The following is a 19,006-nucleotide window of genomic DNA, read 5'->3' as shown; positions in this document are numbered from 1 at the left end:
TCCACACCATCATAGCTTAAACCATAGCATGCTAACATGACTATGCGATCAAGAAAAAATAAAGCAGTCACACCTTTGCCATCTTGACCCTGGTTGATGCTCAATAAATTGTGACTGTATGAATTGCATAGTCATGACTTAAACATTTCAAGGCATAATATAATTATAGCCAAAGCTAAATTTAAAACCTTAGGTGATCATTGAGAAAATTAGCATTTGAATTTGATTTTATGGTAGGAGGGTATTTTGGTTAACATTTCTGGTGATTCAAAGCACATGTAAGCCTACTTAGCACATGACCAGTCACCATCAAAATATCCATTGGGCTATGGAGTCTTTGAACCATGAAAATCATTAAATTTATTATTTTTTCTACCTTCTGAGTCATAACATGCCTTCTTCCTCTACAACTTGCAAAAACTTAGAACCAAAACTCTCTATTACAAACAAAACATGTGCTCATGCACTTCTTGAAGAATAGGAAAGTATAGGAAAGAAAAAATGCTCTGACTATATACATGAACATTAATTTCCATCAAAAGTAGGGCTTAAGATATATTCCATTGACTGGAATAGGAAAGATTTCACCGTTAGGCCTACTCAACTGAAAAGCATTGGCTTTCTTGTAGGAGTTGATGAAATCCAACTCCACAGCTCACCAAGATCACCTACATGCAGATAACCTATCGAAGGAAAACCAAGAAGGAAGAGGTGGAGCTTGGAAAAAACCTAAATGGACATGAGAGAGAACATATTGCAAAACAAGAAAATTGTATTTACAATGAAAATGGAATGAGAAAATACAATGAGAGAGCCCAAATATAAAAGCCTCATGAAAACTTGTAGAACAAGCTAGAAAGTGGTAGAAGATAAGGTTGACAACCAAGCATCCACAAAAAGGTGGAACATGCTAGAAGGGAACAAACTCCTATGTTGTCAACAACTCATCACTACAACTATTTAATGAGTGCATTAACCTAAGTAAGCTTAAGTAAATAGAATAAATAATTAATAATTAATTAATAATTTACTCTAACACCCCCCCTTAAGTGCAACTTAGGGGAATGCCTTAAGCTCACAAAACTAAGATGAAGTGCAGAATGAGTCCTGGCAACAAGGTCATGTTAGGTACCCATGTACAATGCAAAGAGATGCAACCTTTGTAAATGGGGAAAGAGAGAAAACCATGTGGGAAAAATCCTCCCCCAAAAAGAGGTAACCTAGTGAAGAACTAAAGAAGCCTCCAACTAGGGGAAATGTCCCCTAAAATAGGAACAAAAAGTGATCATGAAGAGCATCACTGAAGCATGAAGAAGCTGCAAAATCTACCATAAAAAAGAAACTATTGATTTGAAGAACCTCCAAGGAAGAAGAAGGCATGAACTGAGCATGTCTATATGGTAGATGATCCATCTCACCGAAATGCATAGGTAACCAACCACTACAATCACTTCATATATAGGATCAACCAATGAATACATAGCTCACACTATCAAACCATTAAACCAATGATGCATTAGAACAATAGCATAACCCCCCCTTAATTCAGACAAGGTGAGATGACAGGAAACTAAGAAGGTGGGCCAAAATCCCCTATAGACAGAACCAAGAACAATGAGAGAGAAAGATGTACAAACACCTATAAAGACATAGTCACACTGACTCTACATGGGGCTAATGTCATGGAAGGGGCACTCACTTGAAAAGGAAGAAGGCCAAAAATAGCAAAAAACTATCCCCCCATGGTACTTTATAAAAGAGTGCAAGTACAACTATCTCAAAAACAATGTTCATGAACCTGAAATGCAAGAGTGACACTTTATCTCAGTGTGTATACATAAAAGTGCTTACAAATGATGTCTACAATGACTAGAAAAGGAAAAAAGCTAACACAAAAGATAGTATAGTGTAAAACAAAAGAAACCGTGCTAGGAAAATGATCCTTGGACCTAAATCACCCAAGAGCGCCACCATAAAGAAAAAAATGCCAAAAACATGATAGAAAGAGCATGGGCTAGAATCTACGAGAAAAGACCAAATTTTTGAAAAGATGACAAAACCAGCTTTCCAAAAATATAATATTTTCAAAAAATTGACATGGGATGCAAAAGACATGCATGCCAGAGTCAAAAATAGAACTTTAGACTTCAATTTGAAAAATGGGCAAAAAGACTAGATCAAAACCTAAAAATGCCTACACCAATGTCTCTGTCTCTAAACCAGGCTTTCGGTACTTCTTTCAAATAAAAAAAATACCTCCGTATGCTCAAGTTATGGCCAAAAAATTGAAGTTACGTCAAAAAGGACCCTGGAGAGCCTAGAAAGGGTGCTAATGTAGGATGATGTCATGCTAACATCATTAATTTTCTATGCTAAATTTGACAGCTTGAAGGCCATCACAGCAAAAAAGGTGCCACATGGTAGCCACATAGCAAATGGCTGACTTGGTAGGGGCCATGTGGAAAAGTGCCACATGGAAACCCTACCACATGTCACATGTAGACTATGATAGGTGTTGGTGAGCTATCATGTCAAGTGTACAAAAAATCCAACATAGACGCAGGTGGCGCTGAGTTGTCGATGACTATACCCAAATTGCAGAGATGGCACTGCTGATTGTATACTAGTGGTAGAGGGTGCTAGAGGCAATGATCACTAGTGGAGTGTTGGGAAGGAGTGTCACCACTAGTGGAGAGATGAGGATGGTTGGTGGCGGGGCTATAGTGGCCATGGGGTAGCATTGATGACTATAGCTACTGCGGGCTGCGCACAGGTGGCATGGTGGTAGCAACCCGCCTTTTATTTTTTATTTTTTGGCTCTACGCGTTTATACAATCCGTATGGAAAGCCCTCCAAGTAAAAAAAAAATTCCTCCCAGAGCTCTATCTCCAAAATTGACAAATTTTATATGAATCTTGACTGTAAACAACCTTTCGGATCTAATGGTAGTGTCTTTTTGGGCCCAAAGTGCTCCAGAAAAATGCTCTTCCCCAGGATTGAAGAAAAATGAGCAAACAAACTAGAGTTTGTATCTTCAAATCATGCTTCAAAAATCCTTCAATGAAGAAAAAGAAACTTGGCTCTAATACCATGTAGGAGTTAATGAAATCCAACTCCATAGCTCACCAAAATCACTTGCATGCAAATAACTTGTCAAAGGGAAACCAAGAAGGAAGAGGTGGAGCTTGGAAAAACTCTAAATGGACATGAGAGAGAACATATTGCAAAACAAGAAAATTATATTTACAATGAAAATACAATGAGAAAATACAATGAGAGAGCTTGAATATAAAGGCCTCATGGAAGCTTGTAGAACAAGCTAGAAAGTGGTAGAAGATAAGGTTGACAACCAAGCATCCATAAAAAGGTGGAACATTGTAGAAGGGAACAAACTCCCATGTTGTCAACAACTCATCACTACAACTATTTAATGAATGTATTAACCTAAGTAAGCTTAAGTAAATAGAATAAATAATTAATTATTTACTCTAACATTTCTTACAACTGATGATCACATAGGGACCACTCCATGGCATCAAATTTTGAATGTCTCCCTACTCTTTCTCTATATGCATCTCATTTCAACACAAGATCACCTTTCTTGAAACTTTTGACCTTAGCCTTCTTATCAAAGCTCCTTTTCATCTATTGTTGATTCATCTATAAGGTCCATATTGCTTGACTTCTTTTTTCTTCTAGCTCCATAAAGTCTAGCATTCTTATAGATATAGCACCATTTTCAATTAATTCCATTTGATGAGCCAACTCAAGGGTAGGAAATTCTAATGAGATACGAAGCCTAGCTTCCCTACAATACACTAACATGAAGGGATAATTTCCTACAGCTCTCTTGGGCATTATTTTGTCAACCTATAGGGAAGTTTTCAGTTTTTGGTGCCAACACCTTTGACTATCTTCAATGGTCCTCTTGATGATCCTAATCAAATTCTTATTGGATAACTCAACCAAACCATTACCTTGAGGGTAATTATTAGAGGATGTGTTCAAGTAAACACCATGATCAAGTGACCATGCACAAATCTAAACTCCTATGAATGATTTAGCATTATCTAATATTATAGTATAAGGAGCACCAAACTTGGTAATAATTATATTAAGGAATTCTATGATTGAAGCCTTTGTAGAATCTTTCAAAGTTATTACCTCTGTCCACCATGTAAAATAATCTATTACAACCAAAATCCACCTATTACCAGAACTAGAAGGTGGATTGATGGGACCAATGCAATCTATTCCCCACTAAGCAAAATTTTGATTAGCCTTGATAGGGTGGAGTGGAAGAGCTGCAAGTCTCTACTTATCTAATAAGAAAGCACACTTTTCACACTTCTTTACATGTTTATGACAATCAAGGAACAAGGATGGCTAGTAGTAACTAGCTCTCATAATCTTTATTGTAGTATTTCTTGTTGAAAAGTGACCACCATTGGGACCATCATGAAACTCTATTACCATTCTCTTTGCTTGATCTACATCAATGCATCTTAACAAGGCTCCATTGAAATCTTTCCTAAATAGGAACACCATCAATTATAGCATAGGGGATGGACTACAAATTGAACTATCTTCTTTTGGCTTTATCGAGTCCTTGGGGATATCTATTCCTAGCTAAGAAGGTCTTCATGTCATCTATCCAACTCCTTGGATTATCATTTCTTGCCTCCTATTGTTATGCTAATACCAAGATAACTTCCTCATTAGGCTCATGAGATGAGATAATATACTCACACAATCCCTTCCCCCTTATTAGTTTGGTAATCTAAATATTCACAGCATACTCCATTACTTTGGTGATCCAACTAGCTCTTTTCTCACTAATGTCTTTTCTCAATAGGAAGCCTTTAACACTTGTGTGAGGAACTAGTAAATGGATTTTGTTATGAGACAACTGTGTCTAAATTTCTTCAAGGATCTTATGACTACAAGTACTTGCTTTTAGACATAGATATACTTATTTTCATACCCTTTCAGTCCTTCATTGAAGAAATCAATAGGCTTCTCTTCATTTTTATCATTTAATTGAGTCAAAATAGTAGAAATACTTGACTCACCTCCTAAAGTGTATAGAATGAAATCTTTATCAAAATTTGGATTGATAAGAATAAGGTTTGAAGCTATGGCTACTTTGATCTCTTCAAACCTTTCTTTCCCTCCATTGGTCCATGAGAAGGCCATATTATTTTTTAGAATAATTGGAAGAGGTTTCAACATGGTAGCTAGGTTAGGAATATATCTTCTCAAAAAAATTATTCTACCAATAAAACTTTGTAGACCTTTCTTGTGACTAGGAAGAGAAAGGGAAAGTATTGCCTTAGTTCTTTCCAGATTGATGGCTAGACCCTCTTTAGATTCATTATGTCCTAATAAATTCCCTTGATTAGTGGTGAAAATGCATTTGCTAGAATTTAGAGACACCCCATATTCTCTACATCTTATAAACACTTTTCTAAGATGACCAAAATGTTCTACTACATATTTTGAATATATTTTGATATCATCAAGGTAAACCAACAAAAATATTTCAATTATATTTTTTAAGGCCATCTCTATTGCATTTTGAAATGTGGCACTTGTATTTGTTAGTCCAAAAGGAATCTTACTATAGGCATAGGTGCCTCATTTGGTAGTGAAAGCAGTTTTGTAATTGTTAGATTCTTTGACTAACACATGATTATAACTCGAGAATCCATCCAAGAAGGAGAATCTCTCTAAACCACTAACATTGGACAATATTTTCTCCATGGAAGGGAGAGGATGGTGATCTTTGAGGGAGGCTTGGTTAAGATCCTTAAAATCTATGCACAATCTAATTTCTCTATTCTTTTTCCTAACAGAGACAAGGTTTGCCACCCAAGAGGAATGCTTGATAGGGAAAATGATATTGGCCTTAGTTAATTTGGAAAGCTCATTTTTCATTAGTGGTTTAATCTTGGAATTTACTAGTCTCTATTTTTGCATAATAGGCTTGACATTATCCACTAAATATATAGTATGTTGAAATAGACTAGGACAAAATCCCCTTAAATCATCATATGTCCAAGAAAACATATCATTAAATTCTTGACACAAACGGACAAAACTTTCCCATGTTTAGCATCCTTCCATTAGCAACTGTAATTGGCACATGGTCTTCTTTGCTTGCAGCAAGATTCATGCCTCTTTCCCTCACTTGGTCATCAAAATTGAAGACACTCTCTAAGGTAATGAGACCCTTAGGTAACTTGTTGGAGTTGAGGTTGATGATTTGATCACCATATTGGCCATGCAATCTTGACTAGTTTCTATCCAAGAACTTTGCTTCATTCTACAAGAAAATCACAATCTGTGCATCAGATTCAAAGACTTGCTAGTTGATATCATTATCAAGAACATTGGGCCTAATCATGATTTTAATCTTCTGTGTCTTATCATCTTCGAGGCTCCTTGGAACATCATAAGATGCACCCACTACCACAAGTATGTTAGCATGTCTATTTTCTTTTCTAGGAATGCTTTGAATATTAAATGTACTAAAACCTTCAAGCAAACCCTGTACTCTATGTTTGTAAAATTTCAGCAAACTATTGTTAGTAAAATTTTGATTTCTCACCTGATTTACCACCATTTCACTATCTCCATATACACTTAATTCTTGAATTCTTCTCTTTTGAATAAGTAAGAGACCTTGAATAAATGCCTCAAACTCAGCCACATTATTGGTACAACTAAATTGAATCCTAAATGAGAAGTAGTATCTTTCTAGTGCAGGAGAAATCAACATCACACTAGCCCCTGATCTATTTTTATTTCTTGATCTATCAAAGTACATGCTTCATAACCCACTTATATCTTCTTTGGTATTCATTAAGTTGGAGACTAGAGTATTCTTTTATGATATACAATAGGTGCCAAGGCCTGTCTCTAAGGTTTTTGATTAAGGATTGAATCGATATGTATTGGCCCACTCATCCAAAAGGAAATTGAGTATCTCAATTAAAGAAGTGGAAAGCTCATTTATTGTATAATCTTCATCTATTTCTAGGATGGTACAATTTATATTAATGAGATTGGGAGTGTAGGGCTCAATATGGTGGAAGGCTAATGGTTCTACTCTAATTGAAGTTTGGTTCCATATCTAGTTCTAAAAAACATATATGACTATTTAGAAGATATGTAACCACCTATCTTTTAGTTGAATGATTTCCAGCTCCTATTGTAGTAACCTCCTTTGTGATGGCACAATAGTTCCAACATCCCACACAGAAAGATTCACATTCATCTTCTTCATCTTCTTTACCACACTAAAAGTAACATTAGATGTTTTGGTGGAAGCTTTAGAAGTAGAAGCTTGAGGTGGGACAGTTTATGGGTTATTCACATTATCCCTTATTTCACCTTGAGTTCATTGTTGAGAAGCATTGGCAAGTTGATTCGCATTGTGTTAGTGGGAAACTACTTGTATATGGGGCACTGCACTTGATGTGGAAGTCTAATTAGGAGGTTGAGGAGAAACCTCTTCCATAGCTTTTCTCTTGCTCCTGGTATTGTAAGCATAGGAATCCTGGTTTACATTACCATGTTCTTCCACCAAGAAAATCATGAAAGAGAAACCATCCTACTAAAAGGTATCAACAAGTGATTACCATTATGTTGCTAGGAAACTATTCTCTCTAGTATAGTTAAAGCAAAGTAAGATTTTGCCTTTCGATGGATGTGGTATCCATAGGAGTAGTTACTGTAGACACCTAAATCAGATTACATCGCTTCGGTAATCCTATTTAGCTATCTCTAAAGGTATCATTAATTAAATTCTTATTTAATTAATCCGTTTCCATCCCCTAAGATGATTAATTTAATTAATCATCTATAGTCCTAATTGATAAATCAAATAACCCATTATTTATCAATTAATCCTATTCTCCTATCTCATTCCAAAAATCCAAAATTTATTAAAATTACTTTAATAAATAAAGCCCTCAAAACCTAATAAAACTATCCTAAAATCCCCCCATTAGCTTAATCCATCCCATCCACCCATACTAACTCAGCTTAGCCACTAACTCACCCACCCTCATCAATACCATCTACTTGCACATCTCTAACATACCTAATATAATCCTAACCCAAGCCTAACCCATCCCCTAATCATTTGCACATTCCTAAGCAAGCTTAAGGCTTTCCTAAGCCAAGCCAAAGTCTATCCCCTCAAAATATCCCAACCACCAAGCCATAAATGCTCCCACAAAGCCATGAATGACTCTTACAAGCCCATTTATTGCTCTTACAAGCCATTATGAGGGTCTTTATGAGCTTTGAGCCTCCTTTGTTGACCCCTCAACCCCTCTTGCTCTAACCAATGACCCTGTGACATGTGTCACTCCCTGATTGGCTATAAGGAAGCACAATCCATGTGCTCTCCTCTCATTCAATCTGAGAACTCCATAAGCTTTCTCCTTTCCTTGCATCTTGACCATCCATCCCTCAAACCCCTTGCCTATAAATTGGATCTCCTCCCAAGCCATTTTAATCACAATCCATCAAGTAAAGTCATAATCCCATTTTGAGAACAAACTCCATAGCTTTTTACATACATCCACATCCAAATCCCAACATCCATTGAAGATAATTTGAGCATCCATCTTGAGCATACATACCAAACCCAATCAATTAGACAAATCCCTACATCAAGTGATCATCCCCATTGAGAGAGTCTATCCATGGATCATATTCTCCTTTGAGGACCTCACTTTGTCTCTCTTAAAGTTTATATTGATTTTGTTAGTTAATGCTTTGGTTTTTAAATAGATTAGTATTTGTTGCTAACATATTAGTGTAAACAGTTACAAGAAGGGCATAATTCTTGATCCTAGGAAAAATTGTTCTAAGGGACTAAGGTCCTATTTAGGTTGGTGTTTGAAGACTAGGGGTCATCAATAGGTCTATTCTAATTGTGAGGATGGTTGATAGGTCTATTCTAATTGTAGGGGGGATGAATCTAATTTGGAGGTCTACCATGAATGGGACCTTGACTTTGGAGTTGGAGAGGCTTATTATTTTGAGCTTGCTACCTCTTCATAGTCACTAGCTCATTCCCCATCTTTTGTACTACTACAATATTATCTTCCATATTATTTTCTTGGTCTTGCATCCTCCTATCCACATTCTACATCAGTGTCTACATCATGGCCTCAATCTTATCAACTCCATCAAAATATATGGAGGCTATTGGGATCAGAGAAAGAGGTTGACTTATATAGGAGACATGAATAGGGGCCACAATAGGTTGATGATTAGGCATGTTGAGGAAGAAAGGCATTGGGGGCCTTAGAGCTAACTTTCCTCCCTATATTAAAATATTCTTTTCTCTTATGGCAATCTCATAAGTATTTGGTAGAGTGGTAGCAATATAATTGTTGAAGACTCTAAGATAATATATTAATTCATTACTAGGGGAGGGCTTCACTATAGTAGTTATCATGTCCCATGTCTTCTAAAACCTATAATTGAAATTAATAATACACTCATGGAGAGTCCTCTTGATAGTTGTCAGTTGCTCCAAAAGTGACATATAATCACTTATTTCCTCTAAATGTTTGCATAAGGCTACCCCTAACCCATCAAAATCATTAATAGAGTTGTGAGGCAAGCCTCTATACCATTGTAGAACCTTTCCTTTCGTGAATGAGGCCAAAAGCTTGACTCCTACATCATCCTCAGTGATGCCATGAATATTGTAGACATTAAACACCTCTTAAATATGTTTAACAAGGGAGATAGAGGTTTCACTAGTAAGCTCAAGTACACTTCTAAGAGTTGATACTGGTATGTCATGCTTTTGGGCTAATAGGAGGGGGATCCCACCATTGAAGGTGGAGAAAGCATGATCTCTAGACATGTAAAAAATTGATCTATTAATATGAGCATATGGTTTCTTAGGTCGAGACCTAGCAATAGGAGGAGTGGAGATAGATCTTGCAGGGGCATGTGTTTCTACTATACTCCTAACTGGTGATAAGGATACCCTAGCCTTTCTTCTTGGATTCAAAAAAGAAAGCTCTTGATATTGAAATTTACCTCTGGAAGATGCTCTTGTGTGTTTCTTGGGAATGAATCATGGAAAATTTGGTTTGGAAATTAGATTGTTCTTGAAAGTAGAGTCACCAAGTACCTTTGAATGATGAACCTCTAAATGCCTAATACTGAAGCTTGTACTATCTCCTTAGTATGAACATGGAATCTTTTTAAAAAACTAATGAACTTTAAATTTTTTAATATGATGTCCCATCAAGCATGCCAAAAACTATTTTCACAAAAGCTTTCACCCTTGTCCAAATTTTTACGTATGGAAAACCTCATGAAACATGGAAACAACCTCCAAGATGTGGGACTTGAACTATGAGATTGAGTCTTTGGAGAAGACCAACTTCCTCTACTATTAGTGTGTACTTAAACCATTCTTGAAGAGAAAAGGGAGAAGGAATACATGAAAGTAACTACCTAATCTATTCTAAAGAGGCGATGCACCAAAATAAGGTGTTCAAACCAATCTCTACCCATACATGCATAGTACCATTATTGTGACAGTCGAAAGATATATGGATTCAAACACTAAATGAAGACTAGACAACCACATGAGTGACACAAGAAAAATTGCTTTGCTTCTTATCATTCATGGGCCAAATAGATACAAAAAATGTAGATTACAGAGATCCATAGTACATTGAAGAGAGGAAAACAAGCTTGCATAGTACGATGATGGTTGAAAGAGATAAGGTAGAAAGTCATATAACTCAAAGCCAAAGAGGGAATTTATAGTAGGATGCCAAGGAAATACTAGAGAAAATAGAGAAGATCTCCCCTACAAATGAGTATGAAATTTTCCTTTATAGTGTTAGCATAACCTGGATAACTTCCCTTGCAAGATAGAAACCAACCACTACAATCAAATCTATAGAGAATAATTACTGCAAAACTAAAAATATCTGATTACAACACAAATCCATACATGAGAAGATCACTTCTTCACCAAAAAAACCTCTAAGAGGTTAGGAGCGATGGTAATTTACCTCTAACTAAATGGGTGAATCAAAAGATGGCAATGGAGTATCTCTTTGCATTTATCAAGCCTAGGGAATGATGAAAGTGGTTGTAGGAGATCAGAAAAATTGAATCCATCATTTAAGGAATTACTTCTGCTACCATCAGCTCACCAAATCAACCTTGAATTTTGGTCAACTAAGGTTTAACCATCAAGTCTTGCCACATGGACCAAATATTTCTTACCATTATGCCACTCTGTCAGTGATTCAATCTTTATGCCTTACCTTTGATTGTCTGTGATCGCAAACTCACCACCATCTTCCTTTAATAACAATTATTGCTTGCAAAACCATAATCCACCAGTCACCATTACTTGATAACCTACTTTTATCATTCTTTATTAACCACCATGACCTTGTGAAGGTTGAGGTCAAACCATATGTGCACCATCACCACTTTAACCCAAGGTGTCTTTCTGACCTTTGTGACCAAGAAAAACAAGGGAGATCACTACTTTACAACACAAACCTTAACTATTTCTTGACTTGTAGTGACCATATGCTAGCTATAGATTTGGATGATGTAATGGTGCAAGATATGTCTTTGAAGCACTAAAGATCTACCTTTTTTGCACCATCATAGCTTAAAACATAGCATGCTAACATAACCATGGAATCAAGTAAAAACAAATTAGTTGCACCTTCGCCATCTTGACTCTAGTTGATGCTCAAAAAACTATGACAGTGTGAATTGCACAGTCATGACTTAAACATTCCAAGGCATAATATAGAATATAGCCAATGATAAATTTAAAACATTAGGTGACCATTGAGCAAATTATCATTTGAATTTTATTTTCTAGTGGGAGGGTATTTTGCTTAATAGTTACTATGATAATCATTCAATTATTTTTAGGAAATCATATATCATTGGTTGTATTATTAATTATATACATCTATGCTTAGTTATATAATGTAAAGATAATAACCAACATAGTGAGATCTTATGAAGAATATGATAAATATGGGTATGATGCAATACAAATGTAATGAGATAATGGTAATATGATGCACATGATTAAGATGTCATGTACATATGATATAACACTACTATGAGATGGTCATATATAGGGTTGATGCTCAGTATGAATTTGATGACATGATTATATGTTATGCAATTACATTAATATGGATGCTTTTATATATGACATTATTGTCTATTGTTGTATACGTATGTATAGAAAGTATGGTTGTGATGCATATGTATATGGAATAATGTATAATAGTTTCATGGATAGATGTATGTAGAGTGATGAGATTTGCATAAAAATTAGCTAAATATAACGCATATCATGATGGTTTCTGCAACCATTTATCAAGCCATCAATCCATCATATAGCCAATGTGATATGATAATGCTTACAAGAAATTATATATGTTTACTTGTAGATAATATCAAATATTTCATAGAAATTTCTAAGCTCCACATATTATCACAAGTTTATTTATTTTCTATAACAAGCTTTAGATTATGTATGAGAAATAAGTTATGTTCACTCTTTGCCAATCTTATTTATTTTATAATTTTGGGATATCATAGTCTAGCCTCCTCCAAAAAAAAAATTCAAACGTATTGTAAATGTTTTTTTTTTTTTCTTGGTTATTTGATTTTTTGGTTGATGTAATATTTCTCTAACTTGTATGAAGACAACCTTTGTAAGTTTATAGAACATGTTGTAATGGCCTATTTTATAGAGGGTTTCTTTTATGATTTGGAGGATTGTGAGACTTATTCTTATAATTCTTAATATGGGGGCTTAGGGTTCTATCTACTTGTAACCCATGTAAGTTGTTTCTTTGATTCAATTGTTTTGAATTTGAATATTTTCTAGGTTAAAATCTTGTTGGAAGGGGCTTTTGTGCTTCACCTAAGGAATATCAAGGAACATTTATATGTTTTCAAGTTTGAGGATGTTGAATATTCCTATATAGATTTATAGTCTCAGACCATATTAATAGAAAGTATGGTGATTATGGTGTTTATTCTTACAGATGCTACATTTTCCATCATTATGTCAATACCCTTATATTTGTAACCATGTATGTAATAGTTATAAATCCACTTTTAGATGATAAAATTATGTCTGGATCCATTGTCTGGAATAAACTTTATGTTTTCTCCATCAATTTTACCTCTAAATTGAAATTTATTTTAGGAAGATCCTTACAAAGAATTCAAGAATCATCCTTCCCTATATTATTTTTGGTGATTTTCCTTATGAATAAATTCCATCATTAAATTCTTCTTCATCTTCACTATTTAGCCTAACCTCTATTTAGTGTATTTTTTCTTTCCCTTTGCAACACTACTTTGGAACCTAGGGTTCCTTTCAAGTGAAACACAAAACTTTCCTACTTAGTTCTTGTTTTGTTTCAAAATAATATTTAGGCCTTTAAGGGAGTTTCTTTGGAATAGACATTTCTTTATTTTAGAGATTTCTAGATTAGTAGAACTAAAGTCCATGACGCTACTTCTTTTGAGGACTTCTTTGGTTTATTTCCTTTACCAAATTCTTAAGGCAACCTCATCGGCCACCCATGAAGAGTAAAACATAGATTCACTTTATATATCTATCACTAATATTGAGGCTGATTGGAATGGTGTGATATATTATTCTATGGGTCCTTTGTGTTTGACTATTGTCAATTGTTTGAAGTATAGCTCAAGATCCTTGTTGTCAAACCTTTCTCCTATCCTTTCAATAATTTCTATATATGAGGTGATTTGGAATACCTCATGGTTATCATTCCACAATAAAACCATTTGTGTGATACCAAATTATTGGATATTATTTGGACTAGGAGTAGTGTTGTCATGACTTAGAATTTGTATTCAAGTGGAACTCTTATCACCAACATTGATTGAAATAAATAAAATAAGACAATCCAAAGCTAAAATAAAAAGAAAATAACTCTAAGTAGGAATAAACCAATCATAACTCTATAGAACATCCTTCTTAATAATTTTCAAAGCTACAAATATCATTGTTTGAATTAGTAAATGATCATCCATATGATAAATCCTTAATTTGTGAATTTTTGGTTCAAGGGGAGGTGATTCAAAATTTTAGGTTGTGATCACACATCAATGTTTTGGGATCTAAAATTCCAAACAACCTCACCTTGATAGTTTAATAGAGTGGGTTTGGAGTTTTGTGATCCCCTTTATCCCTTTTCTTGAATAGTTACTCATCATGTCAAAAAATTAAGGCTCTTAGTCTCAAGGATTATTCTCCTTTTCTTCTATTTTATTCTATGAATAGATAGATTAGTCACTTGTTTCATAACCTCCTCATTCTCATCAAAGGAGATACCACAAACACAAACCCCCTTATTTGAATAAGAATGAGATGCATAGATATTCTCTCATCAAATTTCATCATATTTCAATAAGATTTTCAGTTTCACCTTTATTGCACACAAACTAGACAATGAGGTTGTTTATAAATTCACCATGTTCTTCTAGTTTAATGTGAAGCCTATCACCTCCCATTATTTCCAATACCATAGTTACAGAGATGGAAATAGAAAGATTTGATTATTATGAATGTAGAGACAAGGGATACCTAGAAAGGAAATGTTCAAACAAGAAAACATAATAATTTCTAATAATGGAAAGTGGTAATCACCCTATTTATTGTAAGTAATATTCTCTTCAATTAAGGTAATCACCTAAAATTTTGAATCCCATTTAATTAAATAACTTTTTTTAATTAATTAGAAATACCTTTCCCATTTAATTAAATAATTACATTTAATTAATCAAGATAGGCATATTTATTAAATTAAATAAATTTAATTCCATAGTACATTAACCTTAGGATATAATTTAATTTAATTAAAGTATAAATACTTAATAATTAAATTATAATTAAATCAAGTAGGTTTAATGCGACTAATATGAGTACGTACTATAGGAATTAAATAAGAAATATGATGAATGCAGATTAGGGTTTTCTGCATCTAATAATTAAGTCAAGTAGTGAATAGCAGAATGAGAATTGCCTATTAGAATGGGTCTTTAGGATTGGTTAAAAATACACCAGAATTGGTATCATGGCAATGAACCAATTTTGGGGTATTACATTTTGCCCCTCTTTGAATGAATGTGCGAGCAGCACGTTCAATACAAAGAAAATCAGAAAGCATGTTGCAAAGATGAGATTGGTTCCGAAGTTGATGACACAGAGACTAATTGATAAGCTTTTAAGGACTATCTCTAGAACATAGCTTAATCCTAAGGAATCCAAGTAGAGCACTTAGATACCTAAGATTGATAGCATTTAAAAGACTATCTTTAGAATGAAGCGTAATCTTTAAGGATCCAAAAAGAACATCTAGATACTTGAAATTGATAGCATTTAGAAGATTATCTCCAGAACAGATCTTAACCTTCAAGGATCCAGATAGAACACCTAGATACCTAAGAATAATAGCATTTAGAAGACTATCTCCAGAATGGAGCTTAACCTTCAAGGATCTAGATAGAACACCTAGATACCTAAGATTGATAAAAGATAATAAGGTCCCATCATGAGTCATAGAATCATCCCCAGAACGAGGCTTGATCCTCAGGAGTCGAGGTTTAGACTGTCCCAATACCTATCTATCGAACTCTGAGAAGAGTTGTTATAAGGTTGATCAATTGATGAAAAGATAAGATAGATGGCAAAGATGCCAGATAGAAGGGAACAAAATGCCCCAAGTGATGAGATGCCCCAAGTGACTAGGACATAAGATGGGAACTAGATGCCTCGAGCAATAAGTATTTAATGATGTAATCATCCTGCCCCCTCGGGAGCAAAATCAAAAGATGACACACCAGAAATATGATTGAAGAAGTACATCATGAGATACAGAAGAAATTTGAGATTCAGCAGAATCTAGAAGAGATTAGAACGATCTGAAGAAGATTCAAGGTTGATTTGAAATGATTGCGAAGTTGCAAAGACTGAATTTGACCAAAAGTTGACTAGATTTAGCCATAGTTGACTTAAGTTGACTATTTTCAAAATGAATTTTGAAAATATGGAGAATGTAAAGTTGGAAGGATTCCAAGAATCGCAAAGTATCAGAAAGATTTGGGCTGCACAAGTGTTCGATTGCATTGGTCCCCAAAATTTTAAAATGCATTTTTGAGGCTCTTAGGTGTGTCAAATTTTGATTTTGATCCTGAAAATGGATCCAGAATGGTCCAATTAGCCAGGGGTGTGATTTTTGCGCAAATCCGAGCACTTTGAAAAATTTGGTAAACACCTATATAAGGGCTTGAAGGGTCATTTTCAATTCATTTGTTATTTGTCTTGTAGTGATTTTGAGCTCTGATAGAGACATGGTAGTGAATGTGAGATATCATCATTTTGAGCACTCCAGATGACACAGCCGGCTAGCAGACTATGGACCACTGATGAGTTGTCAATTTCCAATCTTTGTACTTTTGTTTTCATGCATTTTGAGGTCATTTATTGCACATTTTTAGCATGTTTTAGGATTGCCAATTCTTTCTTCACACAAATATTCATGGTTGTCTATTTCTTCGCATGTGGTGGTGAGGATCTTCGCGCGAGAGGCATTTGGTTTTACGCGAAGAAAGAGATTCTTCGCACAAGTCTATTCGATTTTCGCGCGAAATCTTCTTTCCTCGTGCAGACATTGATTTCTTCGTGCAAGAAACTATTTTTTTGCACGAATGCATGATTCTTCGCATGAAGAAAGAATGTCTTCATGTGAAACTATATGATTTTGCGCGAGATTTCATGAATTTTGCGCGAAATTCCATGATAGTTTTGACTTTCACACTTAAAAATTGCATTTTATTTCATTTTGATGCGTTGTTTCGACTTGATACTGATCGTTTGTTTGTCATTTTTTATTGTGCGTATAGGAGGTCTTTGGAGACATTACATTTAGGTCACACTATCCACCATATGGAGAGTTATTGCAAAGTCTAGATGACGCAGATCGGGCACACATTGCCAGATTGGGTCTGTCTTCTCTTTGTCAGATTCCAGCCATGATGGTGAATCACAACTTACTCACAGCTTTGGTGGAGCATTTCCATTCGAAGATGAACACCTATCACTTGTCGATGGGCGAGATGACCATCACTCCAAAGGACATTTGGAGGATTATGAGGATTCCTTTCCATGACACTTGGGTCATCTATGATACAGTGCCTTGAGCAGGGACAGAGGCATTACCAGTTGTGTTCAGTAGAGAGATACCGAGGGGGAGGGCCATCAGCTAGGATGAGCTCATGCATACCTATGGACCAACACACAGGTTGGCATCTATGCTAGCTATATTCCTAAGTTGTTTCTTATGTCCTGACAGAGGATAGCATGGTTTGGAGTGTGGGTGGGGGGTCATGCTCTGTAGGATGGTTGAGGCACCCGAGATCTTTGGGTGGGGTCAGTGCATGTTGGCCCATCTTTTTAATGAGATGCATAAGGTCTTCTTCCATGAGAAGAAGACCATGGAAGTGGGAGTATATGTGCTACAAATCTAGGCTTGGGAGCATCTCCCTATATGTGGGTCAATTTTTGAGGATGTCTGGGAGCCCATGGAGCCCTATATTTGCAGATATCAAGGGCATATTACCCAGGCCCACTTGGGTAAGACTAAGCATTGGCAGACACATCTCGATGACCTAGTGTCCATTGTGTGATGACCCTAGAGAGAGACAGAGGACTAGGATGATGCCCCCAGAGAGCTGCCATGGATGTTTAGTTCTCAACCGTTGGTGGGTAGGACGACATTAGTGATCGAGAGATTTGTGATCTCACGAGTGTGGCGGCAGTATGGCCAACTACAGGACATTTCACCTAAGTACTATGCCTATGCTAGGGTACAGAAGGTAGTAGATGTAGGGATGATGCCTGCATTTCAGGCATTTTTGATGAGCCATCTGTTCCCATGCTTCACAAATCCACTAGGGATGGTAGGGCAGGTACAGGGATAGGGATAGGTACCCCAGTAGTAGCAGGCATAGCCACAAATGCCACCACAGGTCTAGCATCGAGTACAATAGATGCCTATTCCCCCACGTCAGATGGGATCAGACCTAGGTGCTGGAGGCAATGGGGTAGGACACAGTCGACAAAGGAGGCAGAGGACAGAGGAGCAAGCCCCTTAGTAGGAGGTCCCATAGAAACAGGTGCCTCATCCACAGGTACCTCCACTGCAGCATGCACCTGAGATGGTAGATGAGGACATGCCAAATCAGTTGGCAAGTGGGGTGTAGGACATGGTGTGGCAGTATCGCGAGCGGGTTCGTCAGGCCTCCCGATAGTTGGGAGAGTTACAGATTACAGTGGTGGTCCAGTATGCGCAGCTGGTAGAGTGATAGTGGGAGATAGATTTTCAGAGGGAGCGCGCAGAGACTACAAAGCAGAGGCTGGAGCTAGCACAGGATGAGATTCGCTTCTAGTCTTCTCGGGCTGCATATTATTATGCTGCATACACCAGTGCCGTGCCAGATGAGACATTGCAGGTTCAACGATTCTCTCAGTACGCATGAGAGTCCAGAGGTGCATGACCTCTTGTCAGGCCGGATATGCCACCACTGCCTCTGCCACCTGCTACCCCTGCTCCTCCTACTCCTCTTGGAGGCAAGGGTGCGAGACAGAGTTAGATGCTCTGTGTCTGATTTTTTTTTACTTTTTTGATCTCTGGCTATGTATCGATTGATGTGCCAACACCATATGTATCATTTTTGATCGATTGCGCTCGAGTAGCGCCCATTTTTGTACTGACCCATTCTTTGATACATATATATATATGAGATTTTGAGCCGAGTATTCCTGTGTACATGTTATTGTCTATTTTGTTTTGCTTTGATGTACATAAGATGTATGTTGTACTTAAATAGAACACATATGTATGAACTGACATCTTATGTAGTGTCG

The sequence above is a fragment of the Cupressus sempervirens genome, chromosome 10 (assembly GCF_028749045.1).
Source record: "Cupressus sempervirens isolate cs-2001-9-10 chromosome 10, ASM2874904v1, whole genome shotgun sequence".
In the NCBI taxonomy this organism is placed as follows: Eukaryota; Viridiplantae; Streptophyta; class Pinopsida; order Cupressales; family Cupressaceae; genus Cupressus; species Cupressus sempervirens.
Note: the sequence above shows the minus strand (reverse complement) of the source record.